General features: G+C 37.7%; 1 pseudogene; it reads left to right on the forward strand.

Annotated features, from left to right (window-relative positions):
* The window catches only part of LOC140246643 (uncharacterized), a 68,724-nt pseudogene extending 59,151 nt beyond the window's left edge, over positions 1 to 9,573 (forward strand).
* The last annotated feature ends 10,537 nt before the right edge of the window (positions 9,574 to 20,110 follow it).

Consider the following 20,110-nt stretch of genomic DNA (forward strand, 5'->3'; position numbering starts at 1 on the left):
TCTTCAGTGATGTTTTTGCCAATGATAGACATGTATTCAGGGGATAAGACTTGCATTCTATTGACTTTGGAGTTCCTTACCAATATGGCAATGAAGCACAATTTCTCACCCATCATAACATTTGATCAACCACTCTACTAGAAAGCTGCTGAAATCATCCAAGATGCACTGCAAGATGCAGTCCCTCGAAAAGGGTTGTGTTACTGCTTAGCTGTTTTCATATGTTCATGAACTGGCTCGGTGCCATAGGAACACTCATGCAAGGAACAGGGCTTAGGAAGGTTCTATAGAGGTCGTGTTTGGTGAGAATGCAGTGGTGCATAGATGACTGGAAAGGCAGTTCAAAGAGCGTTCAGAGGACATTTTGCTGGTAGACAAGTGCCTTAATCGAATGGCTGTATCCGAAATGATGAATGAGAATACTGAGTTTGCATCACTTGTGGCTCAGTCAGAGGATATGTACTCTAAGGTGTTGGATGGTGAGACAACGCTTGAGAATGTCGTGACATCTGAAGCAATGGTTACAATCAGAAAACAAATGGACAAACGGAATATGGAACTTCGAACAAGATCCAAGACAAGTCAGTTGTGGTTAAATTATCAGACAATGTTAGGGTTCGCAAAAAAGTTGATCATGGCAGATCGAAAAGGATCTTGGCCAATGCATCTACATGCTGTAACTGAATGTCTGCCAATATTTACTGCAGCTGGCTATTCCAACTACCTGAAGTCTTCTTACTTGTATCTTCAAGAAATGACAGAGCTAGAACAGAATCATCCAGATGTCTTCTGCAAGTTTGCAGATGGATTCCATGTCATCTGACGGAGTAATAAGTTCGGGCGGGTCTAAGCCCTGATCATGCCATCGAACAGACCTTGATGAGAACCCTGAAGAGCACTGGCGGCCTAACACGCAGAAGTGGGATGGGTGAAGAACAACTGTCTCTATGGACAATGTCAATGCCGGTCACGTCGGAATATAACAGTGCGATGCAGGAATTCACTGATCTTTTGTACACGACTAGTGAACAACACAAGGAATCTAGTGGCGCAAGGATGGAAAGAGATGCTTCTGACCTAGCCAAAATCAGTTCAAAACTCAGTGAATGCTCTCCATTTTCTCCAGATCCCTCACTAAGAAATATTGTGACTGGAGTGGTGGCCGCGTCGGATGTGAATGTCCACGAGCATAAGTCTGTTGGAGAGAAGATTATGGAAAGTATGGTCAATAAACCTGCTTTCACATCTTCCTTCAATCGAAAAGACAGAGCCAAAACACTTGGAGATCTATCTTCAGTCAAACTTGGTCCAGACAGAGCAATTGACCCTGCTCTACTCTTTCAAATATTTCTTGTCGTGTAAAAAACAGGAGACATTTCGTTGGAAGATGTCATGGGCTATGAGCTGAGCCCATTTCCCCCTGCCGTATTTGAGGGTATAGGTATTTTCAGAAAGGCTGACAAACCTCAATTAGTTCAAGCTATCAGAGACCATTCTGCCAAAGTGTGAAATAATACCGTGTCTGACTCTGTTCCCCAAACTGAGCACTATGTTCTTGATGGTGGCTCCTTGCTGCCTCGTCTGTCATGGACAGCCGGGAACAGTTTCAATGTGATAGCCAAGTCGTATGCTGACTTCACTATTCGTCACTATGGAAAAGCAACAGTCGTTTTTGATGGTTATGATGATGGCCCAACTATTAAGGACAATACACACAAGGGCCGTGGCCATATTGTTCATCCCGAAGTCAGTTTCACACCTGGAACAGAATTCTCTGGCAAAAAAACGATGAGTCCCTGTCCAGGAGCTCCAACAAGCAATAGCTCATCAACTTCATCAGTGAGGAAATGAAGCAAATTGGCTTGAACGTAATTCATGCACCAGGGGATGCCGATGTAGACATAGTAAAAGCGGCAGTGACAGCGTCATACCAACAATCAACTACCCTGATTAGAGAAGATACAGATCTGTTGGTGCTATTATTGCATTACGCTAGCGTCGACAGCAAAGAACCGTATTTTCGTTCTGACAATTCATCCAGGAACTGGAAGGTGCACAATATCAACCAGCTGAAAGTATCATTGGGTGAAGAGTTATGCCCACATCTTCTCTTCCTTCATGCCTTCACTGGGTGTGACTCGACATCTCGAGTATTTGGAATTGGAAAAAAGTCAGCATTTCAGACACTGGCAAAGGGGGATTCAGCAATCAAGACTTGTGCAAACACCTTCCTTGTCCCCAACCAAACAAGAGACATGGTCGTGGAAAACGGCAACAATGCCATGAAAGTATTATTTGGAGGACATCCCTGTGATTCCCTCGCCAAGTTGCGATATAATGTCTTTGTGAAGAAACTGGCTTCAGCTAAGTCGTTTGTCACCCCAGAACGTCTGCCACCAACAGCGTCTTCAACAAGGTTTCACTCTCTGAGAGTATACTATCAGATTATAGTCTGAATGGGGAGGAACGGAAACTTGAAGGCAACAGACTGGAGTTGGAAACTGGAGGACAATAAACTAGTTCCAGTCACGTCAGACAAGGACGCTGCTCCAGAAAAGTTGTTGAAGATGATCCGATGCAACTGCACAACTGGCTGTAGAACAAGTCGCTGTAGCTGTAGGGGATACGGTCTGCCATGCCACAGCGTCTGCGGACCCTGTCAACTTGATACCTGCGAAAATCCTTTCAAAAAGACAGTATCGGAGGACGAAGAGGAAGCATAGTTTATCTATGGTAAATGCTACTTCAATGAACGAACTTTCGTTGATGTTTTCGATTTACCCTAACTTGAAGGCATTTTAATTGAAAGTACGTTCTAGAGGAAATGGTGATCATTGTGAGAATAACGATTAATTTATTACTTTCTAAATTACCAAAGCATATTTTTATTTATGTTACGCACAAGATGGTCAATTAATTCTGATCACTACACACGGGACAACTTTTCAGGTAGACACTATTTGAAGGATTGGGCATGACCTCCAAAACATAGGAATAAACACAAACACTACAAATGTAGTCCATTTATTGCCTGTTTTAAAACAAGTACACGCCCATGGTGGCCATGGGGGGGGGGGCATTTTGGACGCCATATTGGATTTAAGGCCTTACCATCACTAGTCAATTCTGAAAATGATATCAGGTGATTTGTTGACCTCCAAAACATAGAAATCGACACATACATCACACAAGCACAGCATTTATTGACAATTTAGTAGCAAATTTATGCCCATGGCGGCCATTTTGGGGGCCATTTTGGACGCCATCTTGAATTTAAGGCTTTTCCATCTCTGATCAACTTTGAAAATGATATCAGTGGATTTGTTGACGGCCAACACATAGAAATCGACACATATATCACACATGCACGGTATTTATTGACAATTTAGTAGCAATTTTATGCCCATGGCGGCCATTTTGGATGCCATTTTGGACGCCATCTTGGATTTAAGGTTTTTTCCCATTACTAATCAGCTTTAAAAATGGTTTCATTGGATTTGTTGACCTCCAAAACATAGAAATTGACACAAAAATCACAAATGTAGGCCAGCTATTGCACATTCTATGGAAATTTAAGCCCACGGCGGCCATTTTGGATGCCATCTTGGAAATAGGCCCTTTCCGGTAGGTGGATTTGAGTAGATTTTTAGTATGTTATTTTGGAGGTCAAAACCTACCCAAAACCGTTGAAAAACCTTTTGTATCAATTTTTTTGGGTCAAACCACAAATTTACTCTACTATCAACTTTTTGGGACTTCGTGAATAAGAGAGAACTGTACTTCTTAAGAGGAGCGGCTTCTTGAATCTAAGGACTTTTGCGAAAGCCGTCGTGTCATGCAGTTAGAGTAATTAGACAAGTCCTGTCATATTTTGATCATGTACATTTGTCAACGTGAAGGATATCTGCCAATAAAAAGCAGTTTTTGCCCGGAACATACGCTCTTCCGATTGAACTGTGTTGCACCCTCTCATCGTGATGGTGAATGAATTGTGTGAATGTACTTGATGCACCTAAATATCTTACTAATTAACTCTCTTCCACTGCGGAAAATGTGCCTTTCTATTGGGGTTATCATTCCCGCTCGGTAAACATCCTGCCACCCCCAGTAGTCAGTGCAACAACACCCATTTTCCCCCAACAGTATTTTCATATGAATTGCCATAGTGCTTACATTCTTCATTCGATTTCACCAAGTGAGGGGTCACAATGCTTGGAAAATGTTTTTCTTCAGATTCTATTGTTTTTGATACAACAAACCTTAGTCGTATTTTGGCTATGATCTAAAGACAAATTGGTTAGTCACTCTTGTGAGGTATATAATTTGTCATGTATGTAACATGGATTATTTGGTGCAATTTCAATGGTAACCCACACTAAATTTTTCATATTATTTTGGACTTTTCTTATTTCAAACTTGCTTTCATCATGTAAATAACCATCTCAATCGATTAATCATGCAACATTTACCCTGAAGTAATTTTTTTTTTGTCCCTGTATGTTGTGAAGTTCAAAAGTTATGGAAATTAATGATTTTCCCTGAAAATCCAAGACGGCTGCCAAGATGGCCGCCAATGACCCCCATTGGACAAGTTTTTTTTTTTCTTGGGAAAAAATGATCAACTACACACCCTAAGTCTTACACAAACAAAGTAAGTTAAAAATGTGTTTGCAGGGTGCATGGGGAACCCCATTCCTACCAAACTATTTTGCTTTTATCTTGTTCAATGCTCACATTCTCATGTCTAACCTCAAAAGGAGGTACTCCCTCTACCGTTCAGGGATGGAAAGGAGAGGACATCCGACTGAGTTGTGATATCCAGGAGGAGCCTGAAGCTGTGTTCTGGGTAAAAGAGAGCATCTCAGATGGAGAACCAAGGACGATCAAGGCCAGATTCGTAGATGGAAACTTTAAAAGCGTGGATGAACGGTTTGACATCAACAAAAACTTCAGCCTCGTGATTACCGACTTGAACGTCGCAGACGAGGGTCTCTACTACTGCCAGGTGGCGCTGAAAAATTCAGAAAACTTTGACAACTCAGTCTTCATGACAGTCAACTGTAAGACATAACATATTGTCATCATGACATTTGGGGAATGGGAGGTAACCTTAAAGGACAAGTCCACCTTCATATAAATGTGGATTGAGTGAATGAAGCAATATTAGTAGAACACATCAGTCAAAGTTGGAGGGAAATTGGACATACCGTTCAAAAGTTATGAATTTTTATAGGATCTGGCCAGTCACTGCTGGATGAGAAGACTACTACCGAGTATGATGCTATATGCGTACAACGATACAAAGAAACTAAAAAGAGAATTTCACAAAAATTCACTTTTGGAATAAAGTGCGTATTTCTTCGACTTGTTACTAACATACGTTAAGGGTAATATAGGTTTTCCCCGCTCAATTTCATCAGATTTGCATTCGATTTAATGATGCAAGCATTCATTTTCGAGCGAATTTGAATGATCACCGAGATCAACATTCAAAAAGCTAAGTAGTTTATTCAATTTACTTTCATCAGCATTCGAATTCCTGATTTTGTCACATAACGTGTAAACAGCGCGTTCAAATTAAATATGTACTTGAAACGCATTCAAATTCGAACCAGCACAGCTGCGACAAATATTAAGGAATTCAATTTCACGAATAGGCAAACATTTACAGCATCTGGACAGTGTTTTTCGTTGCTGCTCATGGTCTTTGTATATTCTTCATCAGTTTGAATAATGGTACAACCACTTTCAGACGTACACGCCAAGGTGCCTTGCGCGTTAACAGATCGACGGCTGAAGAGACTGAGAGACTGAACATCAAAATTATGAATAATCATGTAAAAGAAAGAATATCCCAATGCAATGTATCTCACATACATTTCAAACCTCAGACGTGACTGAAAACAAAATCTTTAATACAACTATAATCACACTTGACTTTTCGATGTTCACATGTGATCTGTCATTCTGTTAGCAAAGTCGGAGTTTAACCATTTTGTAAAATAATGTGATATCCATTTTGATGGGGAAACAAAGTGAAAGTAGACAAAATAAAAAAAGATAAAAAAGAGATGTTGAAATTGAAATGATAACACTGAACGTTGATGAATTTATCATTCATTAACGTAAGACTATTCGTAAGAATTGCGTAGAATTACAGGACTTGGTTATGCTAATTGAATTTGAACGTTCAAAGGTCGAAGTTGTGTGCCTATAAATGAAAATGAAACTGATATTTGGTGCGAATTTGAACGTCTATCCAGCTGGCGCGAAATTTAATGCCAACTTTGAGACATTGAATTGAATGAATTTCTCTCTAAATTGAATGAAATAAAATCTAAAAGGATTGACATGAAATGAAATTGAATACTCAAAGAATTAAAATGATCCGTGAGAGTAGAGCGGTGACAGAAATCCTTTGAATTTGAACGCCTTTTCATTAATTCAAATGCAAATCTTATGAAATTGGGCAGGAAAACCTAAATTATCATCCCCCTGCCTTCTGAGAGAAAGAAGTCAAGAGTTCATTTGTTATGAGAGAAAATTTAGAATATGTTGAGTTTTCTTTATTCTTTCTTTATATCGTTGTACACATGTGACATCACAAGCTATAGTAGTCTTCTCATCCAGTCTTGACTGACCAGAAACTTCAAAAATTCATAACGTTTGAAAGGATTGTCCGATATTCCTCAAACTCTCACTGATGTGCTCTACTAATATTACTGCATTCACTCAACCCTCTTGTCTATGAAGGTGAACTTGTCCTTTATTTATATCGTTGTACACATGTGACATCACAAGCTATAGTAGTCTTCTCATCCAGTCTCGACTGACCAGAAACTTCAAAAATTCATAACGTTTGAAAGGATTGTCCGATATTCCTCAAACTCTCACTGATGTGCTCTACTAATATTACTGCATTCACTCAACTCTCTTGTCTATCTATGAAGGTGAACTTGTCCTTTAAAACAGCAAATTTTATGATCTTTATGAAGTGGTTGGACACCAAATTGTGGGACAGTTTCAACATTTTGAACTTCTTTCTTATAAGACATAATCAAATTGTCTATAAATATGACAAGTAGGCCTTTTATTGCCGCTTTTAATAGGGCCTGCGGAACGTTTAATAGGGTATGCGTGTTAGTCCCGGGGGAGTGCGCGTGGGGCTTATGTCAATAGCTAATTACATTCCATAAACCTGCATTTCTTTGATGAGTGAATTGAATTGTATTTTATATGCAACTTCAAAAGTGACGTTAGAAATAATACGACTGATTCTCGTCAATCGCCCCAACGAAAGATAAATACTAAAATGTTAAAGATGTAATATGTAAATGATGATAACATATATATTGTCACTCAATTTATTCAGTTTTATGAAATCAAACGATGAAATCATTCAATTTTGGTTGTAGTTCCATCGTCACTCCTATCAGCTTTATCTACCTGTTCTAATTTTCACACCTTAGATCTGAATAGTATAATAACATATCTGTATTTCTATGAAAGATATGACATTTAAATGCAAAAGACGTGCAATATTAAAGCATTTACTTTTCCATAGCTATGGCATCAAAGCATGCAATCAAGGAATGCGTCGATATGAGCCAGTCCAATCAAAGGCGGTGTACATATCAATCTCTCTCCAACTCGCCATCCGTCAATCTTACGTGCGTCACTAGTGGATTCAAGCCGAACATTTCTATGCTATGGACGGAGGAGTCAGGAAGGAAACTGAATTCCGTGAGTTCGCATCAGGTAACACTACCTGACGACTCGTACGAGAGGTTTGAGACAATCACTGTTTCAGCTGTAGGCCTGGATGGGACAGAGAAAACCTTCATGTGTGTCGCTATCGGCGACTCGCTCAATGGAATATCGATATTAGAGATCACCATTCTGCCTATACAAGGTTTGTGAAAAACTTGTCAACTCCATGTATCTGATTATTAACGGGTTAAAAAAAGGAGCAACAGAAAATGTTCGCCCCCAGTATACTTTTTTTTTTTATCATAGTCATGATAGTCACCAAAATTTACCACACGCGCTACACCGTCAAAACACATTCGTACATGAACGTTATCATTCATTTCAACCTACACTTGTTTATATATATATATGTTTATATATATATATATGAAGAGTTTGTTTGCAAAAACCGATAAGTCCATATTTGCCCAAATGGAGATATTTGCGATTAAAGGTCAGGAAAAATAAGGAGAATAATAAGAAAATTTTCGCTTCTTTTGACCATAACTTTAAAAATATACCTTTATATGAAGTGATCAATATATCATTTAAAAGGTATTATTTTGTACTTTATGACAGAGATCGTACTTCAAAATCTTCAAAAATGGACTTATCGGTTTTTGCAAACAAACCCTTCATATATTCAACTAGGGAGAAAACAAAAGACAAATTTCAACTTTTAATTTCGTCAGCATGTGTATAATGGTTCTCAAATAAGCACCCTCTTCGGTAATAAAAACAAACAAACAAAAGCATTTTGATTCTATGGACGAACAACTTACGTTTACTTGTTTGCAATTAAATTTCAGGGAAAAGGGGTAATTTTGGTCTCATCATTGGACTAATCATTGGAATACCTGTTGCCTTAGCCATCCTATCTCTCCCTGTTGGAATGTTTTTGCAAAAGTACCATCCGGACTACCTACCAAGAGAAGGTATTTTTCCTTTCGATTGTTGGAAACTTTCAATCATGTCTCTTTTTTTTTTTGGGGGGGGGGAGACTGCTTACTTTAATGAAGTAAAAGAAAGTTATTAATATCCATTGACACCAAAACCAGTGTAAGAGTGTAGTGATTGTGGGACGCTGTAGCATAGGGGATAAGACTCCAGATTCCCAAACGGAGGACCCGAGTTCGATTCCCGCCCAGTGCTTACGTAATTGGACAAGATGTTTTAACGAACAATGTTCCTCTCCACCCAGGTGTCTAAATGGGTACCTGGCAACGCTAGGGCAATAGTTGAGCAGGGTCCTCTGGTAGAGTAGAAGAGTGGCAACACTGAAGAGGTTACCCTGTTTTAGGAAGACCTTATCATTGTTATTATTATCATTATTGTTGTTGTTATTATTATTATTATTATCAACATCATTATTATCATATTATCGTAACATAATCTACGTCTCGAAAAATCATAGCTGTCAGACCGGACTGCAGTATAGTTTCACGACAACATGTATAGGTATTTTACAATTTGATTTTTTCCTTTTCTTGTGAATGTTCTGTATAAATCACACATGTACTTTTACTCTTTACGGATGGCAATGTTAGTCTGCGGACTTACTTTTATGCTTTCTTTTGATTTACAATAAAACCAAATTGAATTGACTTCAATTTGAACAAATTACGAAGAAATGAAGATTTTAGTAACGATGTACAATATAATCTCTAAGATGTTTTAAAAACTTTCAAAAGAGTCACACTAAAAACTCGTTGCAAACAATCATTCTGTTGCCGCTGTTCATTCTATGTTTCACAGGATGTGGCTGGAATCTCTGCTGGCGAAGACCAAACATACCAGAGCGATTTCACGAGGAAGAAGAGTTGATGAGTATGAGAAAACAGTGTAGTAATGTTAATAATACGATCTTTGCTAATACTCGAACCATCACTTGTGATATGCCACATTGTAATTCCCTATTCAATGTGATCCAGTGTATTGAGTTTGATTCTTTCAAAGTCAAAGGACACTCACATTCCCAGAGATGATAATACTTTTTTTGCGGGTCTGGTTTTGTTTCGTTCTATTACGTTTTGTTTCGGGGGGGGGGGGGAATAGGACGTACTGCCTTATTGTATTACATATTCTGGAAAATGTTAGCGAAACATACAATTTTTGTTCCCTTTCTCTCAGGAAGGAAATAGGCCATGGGCTAGTGGGGGTCAAATTGCACCCCCTCTGCACCTAACTTTCATTGGTGTTTCCATGTAGCCCTTGGTCTGGAGGGTCAGAAAAGTGATGTTAACAAAAAAAAAAGTTGGGTCCCAAGACCCGCCCCGTGACGTTTTGTGACGTGACTTCCGGAACGACCTTTATGCGAATATGGGGGAATAGCATTTGGGTATGATCCTAATAAAGTGGTCTCCATGCCTTTATTTTTCAATGATAAACAAAGATTATGGTATTTCTAGATTCCTCAGAAGATGGAAAAAATGATGCAAAGCAAAGTTTGGCAATATAAGTCCTCAGATTGTCGTCATCGACAACAAAATTGGCAACGATGTCGACAAAATTCAACAAAATTTTGCAAAATTTGTGCAATTTTTCAAGTTTCAGCCTTTAAAGGTAGGGAATCCCATTTGCATGCCTTAAATGAAAAGTTGTATAAATACAGTGGTATGTTGAAGAGGGTATCATTTTAGAAACTCCCATAAAGTATTGAAAGTGGAAGGTAACATTTAGTACATTTTTATTGACCGTTAGATTTTGAAATTTTTTTCGGGGCTCACCGTAAATTCCAGTACATTACTAGGCTACCTTTTGCAGACCCATACACTGCATGTGTGTCCATCATGTATATTTTGTGAAGAAAGTTCATCAAAACTTACAAACATTTCTATATAACATTCTTGCCACACACTCTATATGTTATTACATCAGCTCTTATACTTTTAGATTTGTGTTTATAGATTAAAAAAAAATACAAAAGACTGCAACAAAAAGGCTTAAGTGTGGCTGACACACAGAACTACTGAGTAGTTGAGTTTTGTGCATTATTCAAATTGTAGATAACTGTTGACTTCCAAATTTCTCAGCAGTGGCCTAAACAAGTCCCCTGAGGTTTATATTTGATGTTTTGCTGCATTTTGGGAGGTCTGTAAAAGGTATCCCCTACCTTTAAGTTTGTATATTTTCGTGAAAAATTTGTTAAATGACTTGAAATTTGGTCCAAACATTAAATGGATATATCTTATAGGAAAACAAAAGATTTTGGTCTAATTGTAATGCTATCGTCTTTTGTAGACATTCAAGTGCCCATTCGCGATGTCTAGAAATAAGCCTCCCAAATGCCTTTTTTGACGTCCAGTGTCCAAAAATGGGTTACAACTCATCTCTTTATCATGTAAATTCACAAATTTAATCATATTTTGTAATCAGCAATCACCTGACCAAATCAAAGTTACCCTAAAATGAGAAATCAAAGGTGACCATGGTTCTTTTTAATGATGACGTTGGTCACGACATCAGAGATGAAGACGATGTCAAAGATAAGAATTACGATATGGCAGGGATTCTTTTACAAATCTCCATTTCCATTGATTGATTTTAGGGATAAATTCACAGTACAAAGAAATTAAGATAATACATTTCAATTGCTATTGTCAGTTTATATCTTTGCTATAAACTCTAATCCTGCTTAAAGGAAAAATCCAGTCTAAAAGTAAGTTAGTCTAATAAAAAAGAGTTAAATCTTACGATTTCAACGGTATGAATTTGACTGTAATCTGATGAAAAGTAAGGTAGTTTTGCTTATATCTGCAAGGTAGTTCTTGTACACAGATACAAATATGCAAAGGAGTTGGCTGACCATGTCATAACCTCACAATTGTCCATTGATCGTGTCCAAAAAATGGCGAAAATCAATGTTCCTGTCATCGAAGTCTGAAACATGTTATTCCTGGTCGCTTAACTTCGTAATAGTGATCAGTTAGATATATCACGATTGAGTCTCAAGCATAATTGCGTTTGAATGAAAAACTTGAAATGTCAAAATTCTATGTACAAAATATAGGGCAAGATGTGAGGGGATGACATGCTCACTTTGTCAGTTGCATATTAATTTTGACCGTTCAAGAACTGTTCAGTAAAAAATTAGCAAAACTTCGAAATATCAAAACTTTCTAATTTTCCATACTATTTCGATTACAATTTTACCATTGAACTCGTAATATTTTACTTTTTCTTATCAGACTAAATTATATTTGGACTGGATTTCCCCTTTAGATAAAGTCCGATAACTAGTTTCAATACCAACATAATCAAAACATTTATCTCAACTACGCTGCACTCACTGGCACAATTCTAAATACTGTTTCCGGAATGGATTTTGACATGATTTTTCGTCTATTTTCTTGTGAAATTGCATCTACATTGTATTTGTCACCAAAATGGCACTTTTCATGTTGCATAATGGAGGCAATGATTTTTAGAGGTCTAGATTACTTTGATGTTTTCCTAACTTGGGGTGCTACCTTGGGGGTTCTTGACGGTGCTGTGGCATAGTGAACTCCTGACTCCCGACTCCCAGTCGGAGGACCCGAGTTCGATTCCCGCCCAGTGCTTACGTCCTTGGACAAAATGTTTTTACCCACCATGTCCCTCTCAACCCAGGTGTATAAATGGGTACTTGGCAACCCTATATGGGCACGATGTAGGCCCCATTTTTCTCGTCGGTAATGAGTATAACTATTAACATCATTATCTGATTTTGAATTTTGTATTTTTTTTTTAGCATTTGCTTTCGAAAATTTGGCAATATGTATTTGCAGGTCATCGACAATGAAGTGTGCATCCATGGGGTCGACAAACTTTAGAGTCCACACATTTTTTTTTTTTTTGTGCAAGTTCTCACGCTAAAACATATAAACATCCATTATTTGTGGTTAATTCATTCAGTGAAATTAAATCTAGCATGGATATTAGATAAATAGCCATATTTGATTAAAAAACGACAACGACAAATAAGGCATTATTTTAATTCAAGCTTCTTCTGTACATTTGAACTTAAAAGTCTTTTTTTTTTTAGATCAGCCAAGGTGCCTTACAGATGCCCAGGAGCTGACGCTGAATCACCGGGTGCACTTCACGAGTTTGACTCCCACGAATCATACAGCCCGTGAGTCATAGGGCCCGCAAGTTATACAGCCTGTGAGTCGTACAGCCCATGAGTTCGACACCATTGAGTCTGACACTAGGCAAGCAAGGCCCTTGAGTTTGACACGTAACAAATAAGACCCGCGAGACCAACACATTTACGGCCTGCGATGTAATGTCGAACTCGTGGGTCGTTTTTAACTCATGAGTTGTTTGTTTGTTTGTTTGTTTGTTTGTTTGGTTGGTTGTTTGGTTTTGTGTTTTTTTTTTTTTTTTGGGGGGGGGGTTGTGTGTTGCCTAGACAAGTGTCTAACTCGCGTTCCTTGTTTGACTAGTGTCAAACTTGCGGGCCTTGTTTGCATACTTTCGGACTCATAGGCCTTGTTTGCCTGCTGTCGAAGCCATGGGCTGTACGACTCGTTTTCCGTATGATTCGCGGGTGTCGAACTCGTGGGATGGCCCCGAATCACTTCGCCATCCTTTCAAAGTCTGACATTCATTTGCACATGAGCTCTGAATCGAACTCCAATGTCACCATCATTGTCATTTTCTGGGTGTATATGTTCAATGAATCATTTTTACACTTGTTTTTTTACTTGCGGCATCACCTCCCCTGAAATGAAGTCAACAGAGGTCGCATTAGATATTCATCCTTCGTCCATCCATGTTCTTCATTCCGTTGCTATAGCTTCCATATTCTTGGTTTGATAATTACTACGGAGGACATGCTGTTCAGAGACATCTCTGAGAAGCGAGATCAAAAATTTTTGCCTGTGTGACATAAACCATTTTACCGCACTTAGACTGTATTGCTCAAATTCGCAGAGCATTCGCCTCCAAAATTCTTCTGTTACCGTGCAAGGCACAGATAAATCTTCTCGGTTCATCCATAACCTCAGCTGTCCCATTTCAAGATCCAGCCCTTGTATGTATAGGCCCTGCATTATTTCTAGGGCTCCACGTGTTTACTGGCTGTGATAGCACAAGTGCTTTTAAGGTAAGGGGATGGTAAAAGCAACGTCGAGGCAAATGAGCAATTTCATGCTGCATTTCCAAAGCTTGGTGGATCTTGAAATGTTATAGCTGAGATGATGGATGAACTAGAACGATATACCTGTGCCTTGTATGGTAACAGAAGAATTAGGAAGGTGAATGCCCTCCAACTCTTTACAGTCCAAGCGCGGTGAAATGGCTAATGCCACAAAGGCAAAAACTTTTGATCTGGCTATGATACCGCCCTGCTGAAAAGTTTTAGAGCAGCATGTCCTACGCAATTATCAAACAAGAACATGGAAGCTAGCAACAAACCCAAACGAAGGACGTGGATGGACAAAGGATGTAAGACCTAGTGCGACCTCTATGGACATGCATCCTGGAAGTCATCGTGGCTGATGAATCAGGGCCTATATGGCCTACTGGTATAGCAACAGTGACATTTATGAGTAAGAATGAATTCATTCAACAGATATCGCACTCAGAAAATGACCATATGGGGACGTTGGAATTTAATTTGATTCAGAACTCATGTGCGCAAATGAATGTCAGACTCTGACAGGATGGGGAGATGGTTCCGCATCAGCTTGTGGACATCTTGTTAGGCACCATGACTTATGAATCGGAGCCCGATACTGACAGTGACAGTGAAATTAGTGACAATGAACTCATTCAACCAATAGAATCAGAAAATTATAATGATAGTGACATTGGAATCTAATTTTAACAGCGTTCCTGAGCAAACGAGTGTCAGACTTTGAAAGGATAACTTAAAGCTGGTAGATGACTTCATCTGTTTCAACATAGGTATCAAGCCAGTGGTAATTGTTTGAAGCATTCCGACATTGGGCTTTCAATAATTTAATCTGAAATAAATCATGCTCCAAAAAATACATGAAAATTCTATTTTGCAAATAATCATTATAAAACATCAAATCATCAATACTACTGTGAACAATGTTACATTTTAAAAGTTTCTTTATACTCCCAGATGGAATGAACGTTTAAAAAAGAGGTATCACAAATAATTATAATCGGTTAAGTGTTGACTAAGTATGAATATTAATAATATATTCAAAGCATAAGTTACAAAATATGACTAAAAAGAATACTCCTGAAAAAAAGGTTATGGAATTTTGAGTATCTAAAAGCAACCAACTTTTAGCAAAGAATGAATGTATGAAATGCCTTATGTGATTTATGAAATCAAAATCTTATTACTGAACTATCATTGTCTAATAACAATTTCAGAAAATGTCTCAAATGTCTCATTAATTGGGGAATCGCATGTAATAAACATGCCTTTATATTCACATTGAATGATTTGTCGTCGTAGATTGTGATAGAGTTATTAGGTGATCCGAGTATCCTCTCGGATCACCTTCTGTATCTGTACTGATTCTTTATTAGGTGATCCGAGTATCCTCTCGGATCACTTATTGTTTCTGTACGGAATCTTTATTGCTTTCTCCTCAAAAATTGTGCTATTAATTGTCTCCTAAAAAAAATTAAGCGTACGCGCGCGTTGAAAAATTTTTGAGTGCTCAAATCGAGCTCAATTTTTTTTTTTTTTTTGCACACGTTTCAGACCATTTGGAGCATTTTTTGAAAAATTGAAAAAATTGGACGGACGCGTACGTGCGCGCATAATTCGCACGCACAGCTAATATGAAATAGAAATGTCCCGTTTTTTCACAGTTATCAAATGCCTGAAATGTCAAGGAATATTTCTACCAAGTTTCAAGTCAATCCGATTCAATATGACGTCATACGGGCCCGTCAAATTCAAAATTCAGCGCGTGCGTCAATGGGGATACACAGTGCAACTATGCCAAAAAACCGCCAATTTTAAATCGGATTTTACTCGTCAGGATGGACGGTGACCCCCCATTTTCTTGACATATTCTAAAAGCTGATGAGTTGTACATGTCATTTCTTGGGCTGGCTATGCTGACAAAATGATTAAAAGATATCAAATTTCTTAATAAAGTAAAAAAAAAGTAAATTTTCAAAATGACGTCATCAAATTTCAAGTTTACTCGAGCGTATCTCACTTATCCCTTGCCAATTTTCACTCAAATTTCAATATGTTGTAGCTTATGAAATGTTCTTTCATAAATTTTATTACACAATTTTGATTAGATGACGACATCACCTCGAGAAAAAGGACTGAAAGTAACCTTGTCAAATTTGACCAGTTTACGTGTAATCTCTAAGGGAGTGCAATTTTTATGGAAATGAAAATTGACATGACTATCTTTGTCGAGCACTAGCTCACTTATGCTTCGGTGAATTTCTCTAAGATTTTAATATGTTGTAGCTGAGACGTAGGGCTATCGTAATGTGCCCTTCGTTTTTTCATGCGCTGTCGGGATCACGTGAAAAAAACTTGGTTGAAATTAAAGTTTATCTTCGATGTATTGAAATATTTCTTTCTTTTTGCAACTTTATGTGCAATAACTCAAAAAAAAAAAACATACCCTATCACCACCATATTTTGCACATGTTTAGTTCATGTCACGAACATCATTTCATAAAATAACAACTACTTGATCACATGCCATCTTGGGTATTTAGATTAGGGTCAAAGGTCATACATGTTTCATCCTGTATCTTGGTATATATATATGTCCTATCTTTCTCATATTTTGCACACGTAAAGACCATGTTACAAGGATCATTTCACAAAATAACCACTAATTGCTCAGATGCCATCTTGTCTGTGCAAAGTGGGGTCAAAGGTCATATGTACTTCTTTCTCAATCTTCGCTATTACGTGTTATCTCTATGGGAGGGAGTTTTTCTAGATGTGAAAATTGACATGACTATCTTTATCAAGCACTATCTCACTTATGCTTCAGTGAATTTCTCCTAGATTTTCATTTGTTGTAGCTGAGACTTTGCGCTATCGTCACATGCCCTTCGTTTTTTCATACAACGTCGAAATCTCATCGAAAATCCTGGTTGAAATTAAAGCTTACCTTCGATGTATTGAGATATTTCTTTCTTTCTGCAACTTTCTTTGCAATAAATCAAGAAAAACAGCTCCTATCACCCCCATACTTAGCACATGTTTAGTTCATGTCACGTACATTATTTCATAAAATAACAACTACTTGATCGGACAACATCTTGGGTATGTAAATTAGGGTCAAAGGTCATAAATGTTTCATCTTGTATCTTGGCGAATACCTATCCTATCTTTCCCATATTTTGCACACGTATAGACGATGTCGCAAGAATCATTTCACAAAATAACTACTTTTTCCTCAGATGCCATCTTGGGAGTGTTAAGGTGGGTCTAAGGTCATATGTATTTGTTGCTGTATCTTCGTTATCTAGTGTATACAGAATTTGGTACCAAAGATGGCAGATATGACTCCCTTTTCTAAATGAGAATCCAAACATCACACGGCCAACGTCTCTAAACACAGATGAAACCTGTATGGTCATGCCTATTGCGATCAGGACTCGAATCATTGATTAAAAAAAAAATCGGATCACCTTAATCTGTCAGTAATGACAAACTACAATCTCTAGAGTTGTCATTATGATCATCAGAAATGATGGCAAGAGAATTAACTAGTTCTACTTTCTCATTTTAAGCCAAATTTCTCTTACTATATCTTAGTTATTTTCTTTAATATTTTCGTTAATACAAACAATAACACTTGAAGGCTCTGATCTTTGTTGGAAAACTAATTTACTAGACAGCAGAAAAGAACTTACGGCGGCTTGTTTCACACACCTTGCACGCACACATAAACATCTTAAAAGACTACTGGATTATCAACAACAAAACACATACATACACACACACACACACACTAAGTTCCCCTTAAAGGATTCGAGTTTGTTGAGAAGGCAAAATGCAGATGTATTTTTTTTCTCATAGATAATGGTTTTAATCTTTAAGTGCCATTTTAAATTAATTTCTAAATTCAGTTGAATTTTGGATTTAGACAACAACCCCTACAATGTGAATTTCGTCATCGAGCCACTCTCTTTTCCGTCATCACTGAAGTCAAATGTATTATAGCAGGTGATTGATGATTTAGAATAAACTGATTAAAGTTCTGATTTTACTTTAAATATACGAGTTAATATATCAATTTACTAATCACCAAAAAGGACATTTTTTGGTTGTTATATCGCACTCAGCACATTTCCTCCTGAACGTCTATTCAATTCAATTTAATTCTATGAAGGTTTATTGACAATAAAAAAGAACATACAGCTCAATAGCTGAAATTGTTCATTTTACAGTTAAAACAGAAATACAACATTGTAAAAAATGTATATATATATATATATATATATTTGTTGAAATTGGCTATCGATATGATTGTAAATATGACGGAAACACTGTACAAACAGATAAAACATTAATATTCCAGCCCGGCCTCAAATCCCTGTATTTTGACCAAAGGCCCTAAAATTCCCATGGAAATTATCGACAAACAGTACATGCATAAATATTTTCTTTTTCGCTGATTAAAACCCTTGACCTCTTTACCCTCAATAAAAATGCATGTATTACAATCATCAATAATGGTGTACAAATACTGAAAAATATTGCACATTTATAGAAACAAACGAATGTAAAAATCATTGAGTAACTGAACTGAGCAGGGAATAATTAAATTTCTGAACAATAAAATAATTAAGCTTAATTATAGATACACGTCATAAACAAAATCATATGAATGTAAACAAACTCAAGGCGTCGTTATAGCACAACATGTGGTTCTCCAAACAAATCTACAGCACATCTCAAAATATATAACAATATTTCAACACGATTGACAAAACATTAAAAAGCATTGTATTTATCACAAAGGTGTTGAGTGCTTCCCACCCCCACCCACCAAGTCCAATTCAATGAACATCCAAGTTATTAAATAAAAAAAAATATCTAAAGATCCACAAATTTTCAACTTACACCGAACCTATCACAAATCCATGCATCGAAACATAAAAGAAAAAATCAGCACCAAACAACAAGCACATAGCATCCAGCCTGGCCCTTGACATTTGACCTTTAACCCCACGACCTCAAAATTCTCAAGAGAATCATTGATGGGCAGAGATATGCACTTGAAATTGACCTTTGACCTTTTGGACGTCAACAAAATACGCATGAAATTTACTATCAAAAACACAAAGAGAATACTTTACAAATGGTCAGGAATATTGCACATTGATGAGTAGAAAAGACTACAAGCCATTAAAGAAAAGGAAAGTCTACAAGCCATTAAGTAGCCTCACTAAGCAAGGGATTGCTGAGTTTCTGAAACGTTGTGTTCTGGTTCGGGGAATGTCGATATTTGACGAGTTCCTAAGGCTAGGAGTTATGAGTTGGGAACGCTGAGGAGGAAGCATGTCACGGCGACGGGTAGAGCGAAGGAGGGATTTTCCAAAACTAGTGAGAAGGGAATTCCTTCTTTCAGACAACGACTCGATGTTCATATCGCGGAGAGCATCTTTATAGGGGAGATGTAAGGGGTAACTGATGAGGCAGAGAGCTCTCCCCAGCACCTTTTCCAACGCTTGTGACTGCTCATGAGTCAGGTTGGTGCACCACACTGGGGCAGCAAATTCAAGAAGGGGCGGATGTACACGGTGTACACAAACAACAGATCATTATGGGTAACTCCGTTTTTCCTGAATGAGCAAAAAATGTAAAGTCTCCGAGAGGCGCGCGAGATTATTTCTCGTACTTGACTATCCCATCTCAGATAGTAACGCCAAGAATGCGCATGGAGGATACGACTTCAATCGGGTTGTTTCCAATAGTAGTGACGGGGGGGGGGGGGATATCATTACGCAAGAAGGCGAAGTGCATCAATTTGCATTTTTCAGGCTTGGGTTTCATGTAATTAGCATTGCTCCATTCACAAACAGATTCAACATGAGATTGCAAATTGTTGTGGCCGGCTTTCAGAAGACGCCAGGATTAAATAATGCCTCATTTGCTTCTTTTTTTTTTTTAAATCAAAGATGGCTATTCATTAAGAGGGCAAGTTCAACTTCACAGACATGTGGATTGAGTGAATGCAGCAATATCAGTAGAACACATCAGTGAGATTTTGAGGAAAATTAGACAATCCTTTTAACAGATATGAATTTTTGAAGTTTCTGCTCGCTCACTGCTGGATGAGAATACTAATACAGCTTGTGATGTCACTGTCATGTGTAGAACAATACAAAGAAATGATATAAAGAAACAACATACTTTTACTTTTCTTACAAAGTAAAGAGCTCTTGACTTGTCTTT

The sequence above is a fragment of the Diadema setosum genome, chromosome 3, assembly GCF_964275005.1.
Source record: "Diadema setosum chromosome 3, eeDiaSeto1, whole genome shotgun sequence".
NCBI classification, from domain to species: Eukaryota; Metazoa; Echinodermata; class Echinoidea; order Diadematoida; family Diadematidae; genus Diadema; species Diadema setosum.